Raw genomic sequence first — 19405 nt, forward strand, 5'->3', positions numbered from 1 at the left:
CACCCTCCACGTTATGGCTACAAGGCATCATCCTCCCTAGGTGATTGCTTCATCAACACTTGGTATCAGAGCCTCGAGGGCTTGTGCATGATAGCTTTGTGGGAGTGGCCGCTTGCAGAGGGGGACACAACCATTCGACCTGCATCAACCCGTTCATAGCCGGCATCAAATAGCTTGCACGGGCTTGACATGAACTTCTCAACACTATAGCTCCTGCAAATTCCGCCTTTTAGGCCTACTGCAAGGGCAATTCGCCATCATCGTCAACTGTGTCTGTAGAAAAATTTGTTAAATCTTGTGTTCATACCATATTTCAAAAAGGTCACCCCATTTGGTCTTAGGCCTTTAAGCGAAAGTGATTTCACACCCCGAGTTCGGTGTTTGTTGATGCTCATAATTGATTAGCAAATCCAAGATCAACAAATTGTGAATTTTCAGATTGCAAGATATTGGCAAGTTGTTTCTTGGAATTTACAAGCTACAATCCAAACGGCATCATAATAAAAGGATATCTTAAAACGCAATTTTTTGAAAAGCGAAGGTGTGGCAAATTGCTACCGATTCAACAACATCTTGAGATTTTTCCATCACCTTGGCAATGGTAATTGTACCCAACAAAAGGCGCTTCAATATGGCATCAAAAGTGGATAAGTTTAATGGATCCGGCTTCTACACCTGGCAAATTAAAGTAAATGGATATCTGATGTGCAAGAATGTGTGGAGCGTCCTCAAGCCGTTGTCAACCGACAAAGCAGGCACATCCGCTATAGTTACCAGAGCATTATTTGCCGAGAAACAATGCAAGGAGGAGCAAGCATTAGGTATTATTCTGACATCTCGTGAAGATGATTTTATTCATTATCTGGATGACATGCAATCAGTCAACGCTGCCGAGATACAGATAGAGAAGGTTTTTGGTGTGAAAGCTAAGTATTCAATGATGAGTCTAAAGATGGATTTGTACTCTCTTGCTATGCGTGCTGATGAAAATATTACATCTTTAGTTAACCAACTAAAGATTATTAAAACTCATCTTGTTTATGTTAAAGCCCCAGTATTAGAATAAGATCTCATAGTCGTTTTGTTCTGACAAATTTCATCGGATTGTTACTGTTTTAAAGTAGAAAGATCCGATGCCCTCCTTGGATGGTATCATCAATTCATTGCAGGATGAAGAACAAAGGGTACCTAATACCAATTCTCCTATTATTCCTAGTGCATATACAGTCTCCAATGGAGTATCCCCCATCAGTTCTTCTAATACTTCCAGTGCCTATGCAGTCACTAATTGTGCTTCTACCTCAGCTTCATCTTGACCATCCATTGGTACCAGATCTTGTGCCATTTGTGGGTGCAACAATCATTCAACAAAAGACTGTTTCAAGAAGAATCCTTGTGTTCGCTTTGGTAAAACAAATCATCCTTCAAATAGATGCTTTCAATAAGGTAAAAAAGGTAAAAATCAAATTTATATGATTGAGGGAGACACCAAACATCCAATATTTCTTTTGACAATGAAGCTTTTTAGTTCAACTCTTTTCATGTTTTTTAGTCAAAATAAATTGTACGGGATATAGATATTGCCACACATGAATGGTAAGACCTCCCAAATTATCAGTTTTTTGTTCTCAAGTCCTATTTTGTTCTACTTATCCATGAGGTTACTGAGTACAGCTTAAACCCAAGCATTAGGAAGGGAATGGGGTATAGGAGGGCCTCTTTATTTGGCAGTTTAAGGAAATATTTAAAACTTAATCAAGCTTTGACCAAGGGCTAGAATGGTGGGGTAGATAGCCTAGACATGCCTTTATAAAAACACTTTTGCTTATTTTCTTGGAGAATATATGCAGATTTTACTAGGTCTGGTTGGAGTTACTCTCCCCCACAAAGCACCTTTGCAATTTTCAAATATTAAAAGTTTCCCTCTCTTGTCCCCTCTTTGTCTTCTCTCTCTTCTTATTTCTCCCCCTCCAAAATTTTCCCAAGCTCTCTTTCTCTCCCCTCAGCTTTGCTGAAAAGTGAAGATTTGCAATCTTTATCCCCACTCTCTCGCTAAAATGCCCTGACATCTCTCTCTCCTCCTGTTCTCATGCTAGGGCATCTTTTTGTAAAGTAGCCTATCACAGATCATTCTACCTCTGTAACATCTCCTTCTAGATTTGCAACCTCTTCCTCCATAGCTACAACATATCCTTCTAAACCTGGAACCTCTTCCTCCATATCTACCGCATCTCCTTGTAAACTGCAACCTCTTTCTCCATAGCTACAACATCTCCTTCTAGATCTGCAAACTCTTTCTCCATAGCTGCAACATTTCCTTCCAAATCTGCAACTTCTTTCTCCATAGCTCCAACAACTTCTCTTCCAAATCTGCAACCTCTTTCTCCATAGATCCAATAGCTTCTCTTCAAGATCTGCAACCTCTTTCTCCATAGCTCCAACATCTCATTCTAGATCTGCAACTTCTATCTCCGTAGCTCCAACTTCTAGATTCCCAGTCCACTTTCGCTCTCTTCCCAAGCTTGCATCTCTCTTTTGAGTTCCATAACCTCTTTCTTAACGTGCAACATCAACTTTCCTACTCTAGCTCCCTATCTCCTTTCAAAATCCTTTTCATAGTTACTACAAAATCTCCTTCTTTACTGTGTGTATGTGTGTGTGTGAACTATGCACTATGCAAGTAATTTCTAGCAAGAGTGTACTTACTCATAGCTACCGGGCAGAGGATTACAATGCAGTATAGATCTACTATACATGGTGCCAATGTAGCACAATGCAAGGGGTGTATGTAAGGTTTATGAAGGGTCACAAGTTTTCAATGTTGGCAAAGGATCCTAAGGTAAGTGTCAGTTCCTGCAAAGCATGTGTGGTTAGTGTATTTTTTCCATGAATGACTTATTAGAGCTCTTTTTTCTTTGAAATTAGAGGATTCTTTATTAATCATCTCTTGTTTTAGTAGATTCTCCTATATTCAACACCATCGAAAATTAGTACTATTGCCTCCAAAAGATTTATTTGAAAGTTGTTGTCAATGGTTGGAAAACTTGACTCCAATTCATTTGAGCAACAATGAAGGCCACAATATGGGTTGGTCTAAATTCAACAATGTTCAAATACTTTCTCTTGGAAGAGGTAAATTTGTAATGTTTATATTGCAATCAAGTTCACCTATGGTTTTAAGAAACTCACATTGTATTTAGATTCTGATATTGTAGATCCATGTGTTCATTTTTTATCTGCAGAAGGTGTAGTGCAAAAGTTAATAATGTGGAATTTCATGCTACAATATTTGAAATGTCAAGCCCTAGCGAGATATAATCAGTCAATTTGTGGCTCAATTGCGTACCAAGAACCAACCAAGCCAAGATGGACATTCAAGTGTAGAACCAAATCTCAACAACCAAGAATTGGTTGAAAGTGTCTACTAAACTTACAGTTGCAAAGAAAGGTACTACAAATGGAAGGCAAGACAAAGGGGCCAAAAGACAGAGAAATAGAGTGGTAGTGATAGAGAGAGAGCCTAGCTCTGTTTCCCATGTACGAAACATTTAAGTGCACCATTCATATGCTAAGCGAGTGGGATCATGTAATTGATTAAGGCAATACAATTTTTACCATCTTATTGTGTCATCTCTTTACTTGCACTAAACTTTGTCATTGTTTTGAAATTACTTTATATTGTCATTCAAATAGTGGTTAGCTATGTGCACTTGTCTTGATATACTATTGTTTCTCTCATTTTTTAGGCCCCACAAAAATATGTGTTGAGAATCAAGTTAGCCAATAACTTTTGTCGTTGATACATTCTTGTACATAATTGGATATCAATAGCGGCTGGTGATGGTCAAAAGGCACCATAAAACAAAGGAAATATCATTATTCATATTTCTAAACAAAGGGCATCTAAATCTAAAATGTGAACAAGAAACATATAGCTGCTAATAGTACAATCAACCTTTATAGAAATTAGGAAGAGAATGGGATATAGGAGGGCCTCCTATTTGGAATTTTAAGTATATACTTAAAACTTGATGAATCTTTGAACAAATTTTAGAATGGTGGGGGAGGTGGTGGACTTTAGGACATGCACAAAAGTTCCTTGGATCAAGTTAGTGGCTTAGACCACGCAGGTCATGGCAGATTTTGATAATCTCACCATAACTTATGTATACAACATGAAATATTCATGGAAGTATAGTAAGTACTTAAAACTTAATGAATCTTTGACCAAATTTCAAAATGGTGGGGGAGGTGGTGGAATTTAGGGCATATGCACAAAAGTTCCTTGTGTTGGGGTATAAAGCCCAATGTGGTCGCCCAGGTAAGTGGGCGGGCCGCCAGGTATGTACACATATTCTTTTGTAAAAACCTAATAAGAACTCACTATGCTCTACACATTACAGTAGAGCGAGTTCACCATATCGTCATGCTCTTCTTCTCGCACTCTCTCTCGCGTCGCACTTCCGCTCGTACTCCTTCAACTTGTATCAGAGCTCAGATCGAGGCTCGGGGCAGCACTGCAGGAGGCTAGAGTCACCAGCTCAGATTGGAGTGAAATTCGACAGGCAAAGACACGGCCCCAAATCTTGTGGGCAAGGCCAAAGGACTTGGTGTGCTCAGAATTTCATTCTGAGGTCATCTCGGTTACCGTTCGGCTTCGACAAAGTTCTGCGCAGGCCAGTTTCGACTACGTGGTCTTTGCGGGTGCAGATCCGACTCTGCAAATTTGGGGTTTTCGGCCTACGACTGCAGGTGTTGAGGATATCGACACTCTCAGAGTGTTGATTTGTGGTTGTCTACACATCGAAGGACGGCTCACAGTTCTTGGAGGCGTGTCACATACGACACGGGCGCATCTACACACAGATTGTAGGCGACATCCACTAGTTCATCAGGTAACTTGTGTTTGCTGCTTGATATTCCAGATTTCATCCTGACATTGCAGGTACTTCCACATGGGATGTATTGTCAGAGATGATGTATGTCTGTTGAGGGTTTGCTAGCTGTGAGTCACGCAGCAAACAACCACCGCAGCGGCTACAGCATACAGTGGGAAATTTGTGGATGTATGACTTTGTGGGAAGTCTATGTACTGTCAGATTTATTGCAGCCTTTGTTGAGGGTCGAGTGAGGTTTTATTGAGCTGGGGTATTCTTGAATGTTGAGATCCTTTCGGTGATACAGGTCTTGGAGCGATCCCTCGAGCATCCTTAGATAGGCATCTAGGATGTATTGACTGTGAGTTAGACAGTTGGGATTGCATCTTTGCTTTACTACTGTTGAGGCATTGTTGCAGTCTATGCTTACAGGACAGTGACAGGACAGTCAGAGACAAGACAAGTGCAGGACAGGTTTACCCACAGATTACAGTGTCAGAGAGATAGTGTTTTTGAGCTGTTTTTTGGTCTATTTTTTAGTACACCAGAGCCATTTTACAAAGGAGACTCTGCCGAAATTTAAGCAGAATATGAAGCTTTCTTGGTTCATTTGACAGGTTGATATTGGTTCAGAGGTCAGTTTACAGGGGAAACTCTGCCGAATTTTTCCCAGGAAAGTAAACTACTGTGAAGCGTAGCTATGGCTGGATCACAGGACACTGCTCTTTACAATATCAAGAAGCTGGATGGAAACAATTTCCCATTGTGGAAGCAGCAGATTTGGCATGTGTTGGTACAAAAGAAATAGATAAAACCTATAAAGCTCAAGGGGATAAAACCAGAAGATATGGACGAAGATGAATGGAGCGAAATGGATGAATTGGCACTTTCTACCATTATGCTGACTTTGGCAGAAAGCGTTTACTTCAATGTAGCACACGAGATGTCGGCTTATCAAGCATGGTTAAAGCTGAGTGATCTTTATGAGAAGCAGAGTGCAGCTTCACAGGTATACTGGCTTAAGAAGCTTGTTGACTTGAAGATGAAAGAAGGGACACCTATGTCCAATCATTTGAATGAATTCAACACAATCTATAGTCAGTTGTCAGCTCAAGGTGTCAAGTTTGATGAACCTGTTAGAGCTATGTTCCTGTTGATCACATTGCTGGAAAGTTGGGACACTTTTCGTACAGCTTTCAGTAATTCTACACCTCCAGATGGTTTGAACATAGCAGGTGTAGAAGTAAGTCTGCTTACTGAAGAAACCAATAGAAAGACAATGGACAAAGGCAAAGGAACAGCCTTAGTTGTCAGGGGAAGGACCAAAGAAAAGTACAAAGGTGGAAAAAGGAATCAATCTCGTAGCAAGTCCCGCACTGCTAAAGGCAAGAGTGACATAGAATGCTACCATTGTGGCAAGAAGGGTCACATGAAAAGAGACTGCAGAGAATGGAAAGCAAAAAAAGGCAAAGAGAAAGCTGAAGACCATGGTGAGAAGAACAAGTCCTCAGTGAAGATTCAAGAAATAAATGTGACAAACACTATTGCAGAGGATGACAGTCTAGTGTCAGGAGACATCTACTTCTTGAAGAATACAATGGACTCAGCTCTTCTTACAGCATCTGATGGAAATGCACTGAGTGACTGGATTATAGACTCAGGGGCATCACTTCATGTGTCTCCAAACAAGGAGTGGTTTACTTCTTATGTGACCACTAAAGATCATGTTCGGCTAGGCAATGGGCAGACATGTGAGATCTTAGGTGTTGGAGATGTTCAATTGAAGTTTCAGAATGGCTCTTCTTTCACGCTGAAGAATGTGAGACATGTTCCCGCAATTACAAAGAGCTTGATCAACACAGGTTTACTTGATGATGCTGGCTACGTCACCACTTTTGGACAGAACATGTGGAAGATATCCAAGGGTTCTATGACAGTAGCACATGGAGTAAAGTCTGGAGGACTTTACATGATTTATGTATCAAATGTCTCTAAAAAGGTAATCAATGTAACCGAGCAGCCAAACGTTTCTTTGTGGCATAGCCGGTTAGGACATATGTCCAAGAAGGGAATGGAAATCTTGTCTCGTTCTGGTTATTTGCCTGGTTTTTCATTTAATGATTTTGAATTCTGTGAACATTGCCTGTATGGTAAGCAAACACAGCAGCCACATAAGCATAGAAGCAGTAGAAGAGATACACAGTTGGCACTTGTTCATAGTGATTTGTGTGGACCTATGCCTAACCTATTCCTAGGGGGAGCTTCTTACTTTATGACATTTATAGATGATTACTCGAGGAAAGTATGGGTTTACTTTCTCAAGCACAAGGATGAAGCGTTTAGTGTTTTCAAAACGTTTGTGACACTTGTGGAGAATCAGAGTGGCAAGAAGCTTAAATGCTTACGCACTGACAATGGTGGAGAGTATGTTTCAAAGGCCTTTCAGGACTTTTGTGAGTCAAAAGGTATAAAACGTGAACTTACTGCTCCTTACAATCCTCCTCAAAATGGTGTTGCTAAGAGGATGAATAGGACCATACAAGAGAAGGTCAGAAGTATGTTTTCTAATGCACAGCTGCCAAATGGGTTTTGGGCTGAAGCTGTATCAACAGCTGTTCATCTTGTAAATAGATCTCCTAGCAAGGTTTTGCAGAAGGATTCAGTGCCAGAGATGGTATGGTCAGGCAAAATGCCCTCATAGAAGCATCTCAGAGTCTTTGGTTGTGAGGCATATACTCACGTTCCAAAGGAATTTAGGAACAAACTTGAGCCAAAGAGTAGAAAGTGCATCTTTCTAGGCTATGGTAATTCTGGTGAGATGGGGTACAGACTTTGGGATCCCGAATCCAGAAAGGGTGTCCGCAGCAATGACGTTCACTTTAATGAATCCAAACATCATTCTAAACCAGAGAGGGTTGAGGAGATTAGAAGAGTTGTCTTCCAAGAATATGGACCTGCACGTGCAAGACAAAATGTCAGGGCTCAAGAGGAGCAAGGACAGGATAGAGTGGAACCACAGGTTGTGGCTGATCCTGAGCCACCTATTGTGCGTAGATCTGGACGTGTCACGCGACCTCTTGATAGGTTTGTTCCATCTATGAACTATGTCATGTTGACTGATTGCAATGAGCCTTCATGTTACAAGGAAGCAGTGCAAATGAAGGACTCCGGGAATTGGCAATTGGCCATGCAGTCAGAGATGACAGCTCTGCATAAAAACCAAACATGGAAGCTAGTTAAATTACCACGAGTCAAAAAGGCTCTACCCTGTAAATGGGTTTACAGGTATAAGATCACCGCTCATGATAGTCAGCCAAAGTACAAAGCAAGGCTTGTTGCCAAGGGCTTTAAGCAAGAACAAGGCATTGACTTTGATGAATTCTTCTCTCCGGTGGTCAAAATGACTACATTGAGAGGCTTTCTTGCATTGGTTGCCATATTAGATTTGGTGTTGCACCAAATGGATGTCAAGACAGCGTTCTTGCATGGTGATTTAGATGTGGAAATTTACATGCAACAGCCAGAAGGGTTTGTTGAGAAAGGCAAGGAAGATTGGGTATGCCAGTTGTTAAAGAGTCTTTATGGCTTAAAACAATCACCGAGGGCATGGTACCATAAATTCCACAAGTTTATGCTTTCTCAAGGCTACAAACGTAGTGAGTTCGATCATTGTCTATATACAAAGAAGGCTAAGGATGGTAGTTGGCTGATCCTTATTTTGTATGTGGATGACATGTTGATTGCTGGCAAGCACTTGGAAGAAATTTCAGCTTTGAAGTCAAAAGATGGCAAAATCATTTGACATGAAAGACATGGGTGAGGCAAGTCATATACTTGGTATGCGCATTGAGAGAGACAGATCAAAGAAGTTGATTTGGTTATCTCAAACAGAGTTTATTGACAAGGTTTTGCAACGTTTCAATATGGAGAAGGGAAAGGCATTGAGTGTTCCATTGCCACCATATGTGAAACTTAGCAAACAAGATTGTCCTGTGTCTGAGGAAGAACAGGCTGAAATGGATAAGATTCCATATGCGTCTACAGTGGGTAGTTTGATGTATGCAATGATTGCTACTCGCCTAGACAGTGCATTTGCAGTGGGAGTAGTAAGTCGATACATGTCAAACCCAGGCAAGAAACATTGGGAGGCAGTGAAAGGAATATTGAGATACCTGAAAGCTACAAAGAGTATGCGTATATGCTATGGGAGTCAGGAGCTAAGTGTAAAGGGTTTTACAGACTCAGATTATGCAGGTGATTTAGACAACCGAAGGTCTACGTCAGGGTATGTCTTTACATTGGCTGGTGGAGCAGTATCATGGCGTTCTAGATTACAAGATTGTGTTACTCAGTCTACTACAGAGGCTGAATATGTTGCAGCATCAGAGGCATGCAAAGAATCAATTTGGCTTAATCGACTAGTAACAGATTTGGGAATCAAAGAAGAGATGCCTGTGTTATATTGTGATAGTCAAAGTGCTATACAATTGGCTCGCAATCCAGTTTATCACTCAAAGACAAAGCATGTGGATGTGAAGTATCATTTCATCAAGGAAATGCTCGAGGATAAGCAACTTCAGCTTGTCAAAGTTCACACCACAGAAAATCCTGCTGATCTACTTACAAAAGGACTTCCCTCAGAGAGCTTTGCGCATTTTCTCTAGCAGTTAGGTGTAGGGTAGTACATCACTTCTCTACGTCTCTTGTATATTAGCTTGTATAGTAGCTTCTCTCACACTTAAAGTACCACATTGGACTTTAAGTGGGACGTTGTTGGGGTATAAAGCCCAATGTGGTCGCCCAGGTAAGTGGGCAGGCCGCCAGGTATGTACACATATTCTTTTGTAAAAACCTAATAAGAACTCACTATGCTCTACACATTACAGTAGAGCGAGTTCACCATATCGTCGTGCTCTTCTTCTCGCACTCTCTCTCGCGTCGCACTTCCGCTCGTTCTCCTTCACCTTGGATCAAGTTAGTGGCTTATACCATGCACTTAATGGTAGATTTTTGTAATCTCACCATAACTTATGTATACATATGAAATATTGATGGAAATATAGTTTTAATATGTCAAAAGGATGATAAGACTCATATTTTGATTTGAAAGGACCCAAAAAATTTATTTTTAAAAAAATAGAAGTTTAGGCAATAGTTGCAGTTTATTGCTCAGCTTAAATGAGTATTGAATTCCATCAATCTTTATTGACATATCGTAGAAGCTTCACATTTGTACTAAATACCTAAAAATGGTATTTTCAAAATAAATTGAGCCAATTTAAGAAATACCTTACCTATATTCATGACCTAGTGTAAATTCTTGCGATTTAACTAATTGTTCCATTGAAGATGAACATGGGAATGCATTAAATATGGGCCTTGATTTACCCTTGTAATTTTTATTTTAGAAAATCACATTTGTAAGACCCCCATAAATGAGGAGAAGTCATCGTACATGAGAGAAATCACTCATCGAAAAACTAAAATAACTCGTCAAAACACCAAAAAGGCTCACCGGAATATTCCCATTTGTAAGAATATATTTGCTGGATTGTGGCTGAGAGAACAGAACTTTCCATGTGAGGTCGTGTTCTTGGGGTAGATTACGGCCAAATCATGCCTATTTTGCACCAAAGAACCCGGTCGGGTGGGTTTTCAAGACCCGAGGGGCCCGGATCTAGCACCGTGCACCACAGCGCGAAAATGGCCAAGTCAAACAGGGAATTTTTTGCGTCGTCGTGCACGGTGCTAGATCCAAGCCCCTCAGGTCTCGAAAACCCACCCGGCCGGGTTCTTTGGTGAAAAATAGGCATGGTTTGGCCGCCATTTTCACATCGTGGTGCACGGGGCTAGATCCGGGCCCCTCGGGTCTCGTAAACCCACCAGACCGGGTTCTTTGGTGCAAAATAGACGTGATTTGGTCATAATCAACCCGGGGAACATGACCTCGCATGGAAAGTTCCATTCTTTCTCTCCAAAAATGTAGCATGTACCTTGATCGTGGTGCAAAAAAATTTCACACTTTGATGGACCCAACAAGTCTCCAATGCAACACATTCTTCCAAGTCTTTTTTGAAGTGACCCCATTTTCTCAGATAAGTTAGACTTCTTACAAAGAGGGTACACAAGATTAGACCCTTAGTGAACATGCCAAAGAATGTTTAAAAGAGGAAGTGTAATACTGCTCAAACCATAGAGGAACAAACAGTTGTAGAGAGTGAAGAAAAAAAAGTACAAGAATGATGTCCTTGCATGAAAACAACAATCACCTCCTCCCACACCACCATTGAATAACAAGAACAGGAAATGGAGAGTCATCATAGTGTCTTTGCATGATATACAAAAATATTGAAGAGCATGAACCCATAATACCCAAAGCTCCATACTAAAAGCTGAATCGTGAAATAATTAAGAATTTTCCTATACTACTAGAGTCCAACATTCTTTGGAATGTCATTAACAAAAAGAAATTGATGACCCTTTATCACCATTGCATACAAAGTGAGTAGATGAAAGTGCGGAACCTCCTCCATCACCTCTCTTTATCTAGTACTTAAGTTATGTTGTCCATCAGGTTAGAGTCATGTAGGAGTGCAAGCTTCATTGAGGATTCTTCATGCTCACTTATAGATCTTCAACCTCCCTATCTCTCTTCATCCTCTTTCATTTATTCTTATTTCTCTCTGTGTCCTCAAGCACTAGCAAATCTAGGTCCATGTCCCAATTAGGAAACTGGATACCTATACACTTCATGCCCAAGTCGATGAGGCCATTGTGATCATCTACCTTGCAGTCCCTCTTAGAAATCCCTTTGACAAATTTCAACATGCAATATAAAAAATTATTGTGAGTTTTGTACATATGCTTTAGAAAATCAATTGATAATTATATGGTGTAAGCTCTTTAAAACGATTCGTATTGGCACATGTGTGCCTGCATGTAGTACTAATTAGAATTCACTTAATTACTAAAAATTGAGTTCAAAAATATCTTTTTGTGGAGAAGATAAATAGAGAACTAAACTTGTGTACTTGCACAATAATACAACTCTTGAATGTCATTCTCTAAGACTTAATTACTTTGAAGATTGAAACACCTAGAGCTTGAAAAATTCATGAAATACCAAAATAATCACACCGAAATTGAATTATAGATTAAAAGAACTTAAATTAAACTTTACAAAAAGTTATGCACAGAGTTGGGATGCAATACAAGTTTTCATTAAGATAATGCCCCGTGGTTGAGCTTGTACAATGATACATCATGGGAATGAGATGTGCTTACAAGTACAACCCTTCTCTTCTCCTGACCTTACAATTTTTCTATTCACTCAAAAGGAATTATATTCAAGGCTGAGATACTTGTACAAATTGTAAAGATTTCAGTCATCATTGACACAACTATTGGGCACAATATCAGTGTGGGGGAATATTTGAAGGTCCATGAGCTCCTCAAAAACAATATCGAAGTCGAGCACCTCCCATACTCCCATTGTTCGCTTTCATCTTCAGTATGGAAATTTCATTGACAAGCCTTCATTTATAGATTGGTATCTGCATACCAATTTTTACCAATAATAAAGAATTTGATGTGGCATAAGCATGGCCATATAAGAATCTCTCTTGTGAGGGAATCTCTCAACGTAAACACTCTGCATATAAAAACTTGCCAACACCCGAATGGATAGATTCAAATCCGCCTGCAAAAGATTCCATTGGCTCCCACTCTGCAAAGTCAGCAATATATGAAGGAAAAACACACCAAATTATGCATATATTGAAACAACCTAAGAAGTAAAAGCATAAATGGTACAATCCAAAACATTTAAATACAAGCTGAACATGTACACTTTTCAAGAAACCTAGGTTGAGGCAAAGACATGTCAAGCACCAACAGAGAAGCTATATACACATGTTGTACCTTCATAGACGCTTGCCATCTTGAGTTTGCTTAAAACCCACAATCTTTCCCTTTTGAATGATGTGTCTGAGAAGCCATATATTTGCTTTACACCTTGTGTAAACTCCATGAACTTGGCTGCATTTTCACCCACATAAATCATTCGTAGTCATGATAGCAAGAGAAGAATCACTATCGTCTTGCATATTGCTGCAACTTATTGAGTCACTAAAACTCCCACATTGATGAGCACCTAAAGAATCCATGAAATCAATGTAACACACATTGTGACAAAAATGAAGATTAGTTTATATACATGATTTTTATTAGTGCAAGGTAACAAGAAATCCTAAGATATATACAAAGACAGACAATGACACTGCCACAAATCTCTACAAGAAAGATGGAAACAGAAACCAGTATGGTGAGTGAGCAAAGATACAAGAACATTGAAAATAGGAATGAAGCTCACTGTTCTTATCAACACATATGCTGAAGATGCCTAACAATCTTACCCAACAATGCTCCTATGCAAAATCTCCAAAAGATGTGTATGGTTGAGGGGGATCATTTCAGATATAGATGAGAAACAAGGACCACGGAAGGTGTTGATGAAGATACTTAAGGAGCAGCCAACTGCTTCAGATCTATACTTTCATGTTGAGGTTTGAAGGCAATATTAAGTGATTAACCTCACCTTCACACCTAGATGAGGAAGAAGGATCAAAGAAGGTGTCGATGAGGATACTCCAAAAGCAGTTGTGTTGCAGATCTGCAGCTTTCCATAGAGGTGTAAAGGTGAAGCTAAGTGATCAATGGAGAAGGGAGGTGTTGATGAAGATACCATAGAAGTATCCAATGTTGTAGATCTACAGCTCTCTGTAGAGGTGTGAAGGTGAGGCTGATTGATCAATGGAGAAGGGAGGTTTCAAACCTCTACTACAAAAGGTATTTGGAGGGAAAAGTGGGCTTGAAGAGGGAGATGCAGATCTCATAGCTAGAGGGGGGAGAGAGTAGATGTAGCAGCCTTAGAGAGAGTAAATAGGAGAGAGTAGATGTAGCAGCCTTAGAGAGAGTAAATAGGAGAGAGAGAATGTCAGCACGTTTTTTGAAAGACCCCCTTTTAGGGAGGAAGGTGGGGGGAGTCAATAGCCTCTAGAGAGATAAAGAGTGGGTTTTTACCCCAGCTTTATAAAAAAAGGTTTCAAATTTTCTTATTTTCTTGTTTTATTAGTAAAGAAAAGACCCCTCCACCTCTAGACCTATAAGTTTGACCACTCACTTTTAGAACCTGCCACACCCACCATTTCAGTCCACATGGCACTCCCCCATTTTCTCATTCCTTAATCTCATTTTTAATCCCATGGCAAATAAAGAGGCCCTCTTAAACCCCATTCCCTTCCTAATGGTTTGGTAGTGAGCCAAAAACTCCATAGCCTTGCGGCGCATTTCCTCTGACAAAAGAGAACTAGTGACATCAATGTACACTAGCGTACCATTAGGAGCAGAGTTACTGACAGTTGTGCAAAAGATATCACATGGGGTGGCAACGAACAAAGCAAGAAGATTGCTTTCATCTCGTACTCAATATTGATCTATTGTGCACAAATCTGGGCAAATAGAGAATAAAAGTCATTAATATGATTGGCAACACTGGCTACTCCTTCATGTGAAGGTTAAACAGTTTTCGCATCATGAAAACCTTATTACTTGTCGTATCCTTCTCATAAGTGTTGCATAACTTTTGCCATAAAGCATAGGCAGATTCACATTCTAGCACTGGAAAGTACACTAACTCAGCAAGGTGCAATCTAATAGTAGATCTGCATATCTCATCAAGCTCCTCCCACTGAAACTGAGTCAAATCCATCTCTTCAATCCGTGTCACATAAATAATAGCCAATTTTTGTTTCTTTTTGACAAGCACATCTTGCATCTGATTCTTCCAAAGCTGAAAATTAGTGCCATCAAACTTCTTTATGTCATAAATGTCATGGTCTTTGCTAGTAGACATGGTGACAAAACTACCAAAAGATTCTGGGAAAATTTTGGCAGAGTCTCCTTTGTAATTGGGACTATTGCAACCAAAATACAAGACAAAATGACCAAGTATGTCACTCACAAAGCATAGAAGAGAGCAATGCCTCTCAAAAGCACACTGTATAGAGACCAACTGAGGCGCATAAATAGTCAAACTGACCATAGACCGCCAACTTGGCGTTAAAAGCACCTATACCACTCTATATATATCCTATGGCGAGGCCTGGTAAGGAATGCTCCAGCTACCTGTATCACCGAAGGTATCTCCACATTTGAGAATACCCCAGCTCAATGAATACCTCACACTATCGACCCTCAACAACGTAGGTTATGTAGCAAAAAACGTATAGCCAAGTCTCAAAAATGGCTATCTTCCGGACCAAGTCTCAGAAATGGCTAGGACTACCGTACTAGCCAAAATATGGCTCCACAAAAGCGTACAATGGCAATATCCACAAAGACGTACAAGGCTGTCAAGACGCTCAAACAGGCAACAAAAGCATGTGCCTGCAACTAAACATCCCTGCAAGGAGTCAATCCGCTCTCAAAAGAGCTCAAACACTGTCAAAAGTGTCAACATATGCATGTACGGATAAACAACTGCTCCCACTGGAACCATAATATCGCAAGCACTGAAACCTATAGCCTGTACCTGTACCTATAGTAGTCGAAGAAGACAATGCTGTCAAGCTCCCACTCTATGTGTGTGTATGAGGCCACTCCAAAAGAGGCTACACACTCCCAAATGAGCCATGGGCTCTCATAGATGGAAGAGACTGCAACAATGGTACCTGTATAACTAGCTATGGAAGCACTACAGCACAAACTACCACAAGAGGGCTGAAAATCTCAGCTCCTTAACCGTAGCTCGAATGGGGTGGTTTCTGATGGCTCGAATGGCTCCGAAAGGGGGGTAAAACCGCAGGACACCTGGTGGAAACGCTCTCGGGAAGCTGAACTTGCCAATGGCGAAATCAGAATTCTATTTGCACTCTTGAAAGTGTGCACGTGCACGAAAACGATTTCGGGAATGAAACCTGTCTCTGATATTAGATGATGGGGAGGAGCTGGGAGCACAACGGAAGAAGAATACGCACGCACACACTCACACACACACCACCATAGCCACACACAGGTTGAATGGGGAGAGCCAACGTATTATATGCCCCCTTTCTTTCTTCTCTTATCTTATACACTAAGTCACAATACACATTGTACTTAGTGTTGACGGGAGCAAAGCGAACCCCGAACCCCGACGGCCTCTAAAACACCGGGGATCGAATGGCGCGTCTCGAGCCTGTCATGGTAAAGCAAACAGGGGGCACCACCTAGCTTCAGCGGCTAGGACGCAAACAACACACCACCATAACAAAGTTTTCATCCAAGAGAGATGGATGCTTGGGAGTAATGATGAAGAGGAAAGCGAATGAGATCAAGTGAGAGAGAGAGAGAGAGAGTATAGCGGCTTAGTACTGAGGCACCACAAAAGGATGGCGAATCCGCACACCCTTCACACATACACAAGCTCACTCCAAACACAAGACTAGGTGGCGATTCCGCACACCTCACATGGGCAAAACATTGCAAGAAAACATACTCACAAAACCTCAAGCTTTACTTAGAGAATAAGGCGATGAAATGGGGAGCATAGGGTAGGGGAATGAGAAGAGAGAGCGTGGTAGAGCACATGGCGAATAGGTGGGAGTTGATGGCGAAGACTCGCACGAGGGTTATGGCCATCATCCTTCATTTAGTTTCCCTTCATCTTCCATAGCCAAGGGTGTAGAGGTCATGCTCAAGACAAGCATGGTGATTGCGGTGATGGTGATGGTGTGGGTGTGTGTGTGTGCACTAGGCACACACAGTGCATAGTGTGTTCTTTGGTGATGTTGTGTGTGTATTTAGTGTGATGGTGACCCCTCTTTGTATAGGGGAGGAGGGGGGAGCAATTCTAGGATTTAGAAATGAAGAAATCATTATCTACATAGGCCATGTGACTGTGGGCCCCACTTGTCTGGCTGTGTGTATATGTGTCAGAACAGCAGTCTCATGAGAGAGAGAGAGACTAAGAAAGAGAGATGGGTTGATGAAAAAAAGTGAGAGGTGACATGGAGAATAAAGTAATTACAAGAGGGGAGAGAGGGGAGTGTGTTCAGAGGTGAATCTCTGTGCAGATGTGTGTGAACACAAGAAAAATCAGGTAACCACTGAGTGGGGATGGGTCTGTGGGCACCTTTTTCAGTGAAACTGAGTGTGTGTGAGTGTGGGGGAGGTTATTTAGCTACAAGACAAGAGACATGGCACCCTTTAGAGAGAGAGGGGGGTATTTGGGTCATGGGATATGATAGGAGAGAGAAAGAGGGGGTGGGGTATACTATTTTGGAAGATAGGGTAAGTTGCATGTGAGTTAGGGTGCATTATTGGTGAGTTATAATGCATTATTGGTGAGAGGTGGGGTAGCTTGAGGGGAGAGAGAAAGGAGAAAGGACAAGGGGAAGAGAGAGGGGGTTGACCTTTTGAGTGGAGGAGAGGAAAAGGGACACCCGGCGGGGCAACAGTGAAGAAAAAGGAGGCAAGGTGGGGATGGGCTACCCCGCAGGCATGAGGTGGCCTATTTTACCTTTCTTATATATTTACATAATCATACTTTATTTTTTTCTTACTTTTTCCAATGCCTTTTATCACTCCCTCCATAAGAGGGGGTTTTCATGGGGTGGGGACGAGAGAAGAGGGGTATGGGAGCTTGGCTTGTGAAAAGCCCCCATCATTAGCCCTCCCCTTTTGGCTAGAGGCATTCATGTCTCTAGCTGATCTGTTTGATCATTATCGTCGGAGGTGGCGGCTGATGGTGTGTCCTCATCTGGAATGTCAATAGGTGGAGCCTGGTCAAATCGAAGAAAATAAGGTTTAAGTCGCCAACCATTTACCCTGGTTTTATGAAGTTTTCCATCAGCCTTCATAAGCTGGTAGCTTCCATTGGCATACTTTTTCCTGACGATGAAAGGACCTTCCCATCGGAGTAGGAGTTTCTTATCCTTGCGCGTGTCGAAGCGATTGTCGTAGCGGAGCACCAACATTCCTTTCTTCAATTCTTTTTTCCGGAGATGCTCATTAAAGCTAAGCCGTCTATGCTCTGCTTGTGCTGCATAATAATTTATTGCTTCTTCTCTGTCCAGCTGCAGTCTTTCCAAGTTGATGATGTGATCTCTCAAATGCATGTTGGGCTGTTGAAGCTGGCTTGCCATTACTCTGAGACTTTGTAGTTGCACTTCAATGGGCAAGATTGCTTCCTTACCAAATACTAGATGATACGGTGTGAATCCCAAGGATGTACGAAATGAAGTTCTGTAGGCCCATAAAGCTGGTAGTAGATACTTATCCCAGTCTCCAGGATGATTGTTTACCTGCTTGGTAATAATTTTAGAAACCATTCCATTTACCTTTTCAACTAGGCCATTACATTGAGGGTAATATGGTGAAGAGTGCCTCCTTGTAATGCCCAGTTTCTGCATTAATTCTCCTACCAAGTCTGCTCTGAAACCTGGTCCTCTATCAGAGATGATCTCTAAAGGTGTGCCAAACCTACAGCATATGTGCTCATAGATAAATTTAGCTACCTCTACCGCTGTGATTCTAGTGGTGGCTGTAGCCTCTGCCCATCTAGTCATGTAGTCGACCCCCATGATAATGTAGAATTTTCCTGAGTTGGCCCTAGGTAATGGCCCAATGGCATCGATACCCCATTTTTCAAATGGGCCATATGAGAGAATAGGTGTCTGTGGTTCAGGCATAAGTGACCTAGTGCCGGCCTTTTGACACAACTTACACGTTTTGCACCAATGGTGTACATCACGGTTGAGGCTAGGCCATATGAAGCCTGCCTGCAAGATTTTCCTACTTGTTATGTCTAGGGCAAAGTGACCACCACAAACCCCGTCGTGACAGCTAGCAATTACTCCCGTGATTTCGTGAGAGAGAGGGACCTTCCTGAGTATTTGGTCCTTACCCTTACAGTACAAACCATCATTGATGAGTCGATACCTTGTGGCCTTCCGCGTCAGCCATTGCTTCTGTCCCTTTGTTAAGTCTGATGGGCATTCCCCTGTTTCCAAAAAATGCATGATGTCAGGCAAGGCATCACTGCCTTGAAATAGAGGGAGCTTTAGTTTTATTTCTCCAACCACCACTTCCTGTAGTCTTTCACTTGCTAGGGCATCTACTTCTTGGTTTTGAGCCCTTGGGATATGGTGTATTTGAACTTCTTCAAACTTACCCAACAAGGTTTTTACACCACTTAAGTGAGTCCTTAAACTAGGACTATTGCATGTCCATGCTCTATTTACTTGCCTTACCAGAAGTAGAGCATCCCCAAATACATTAAGGCGTTGTACACCTTGTGAGACGCACCATTGTAGACCCTTGGTTAGTGCTGCATACTCAGCTTCATTGTTAGAATGTGAATCTAACAATTGGCCCAACGAAAATACCTTTGTCCCTTTGTCATCAAAGACCACTATGCCTACAGCTGCTTTGTCGGATGCTCGCTTGTAGGCTCCATCAAAGTAGAGAGAGTATGCTCCTTCTACCAT

General features: G+C 41.4%; 1 pseudogene; it reads right to left on the minus strand.

Moving 5' to 3' along the window:
- Positions 1-2127: 2127 nt before the first annotated feature.
- Positions 2128-2345, minus strand: LOC147451766 (uncharacterized; annotated as a pseudogene).
- Between the last annotated feature and the right edge of the window lie 17060 nt (positions 2346-19405).

The sequence above is a fragment of the Adiantum capillus-veneris genome, chromosome 8 (genome assembly GCF_014529385.1).
Source record: "Adiantum capillus-veneris isolate H3 chromosome 8, ASM1452938v2, whole genome shotgun sequence".
In the NCBI taxonomy this organism is placed as follows: domain Eukaryota; kingdom Viridiplantae; phylum Streptophyta; class Polypodiopsida; order Polypodiales; family Pteridaceae; genus Adiantum; species Adiantum capillus-veneris.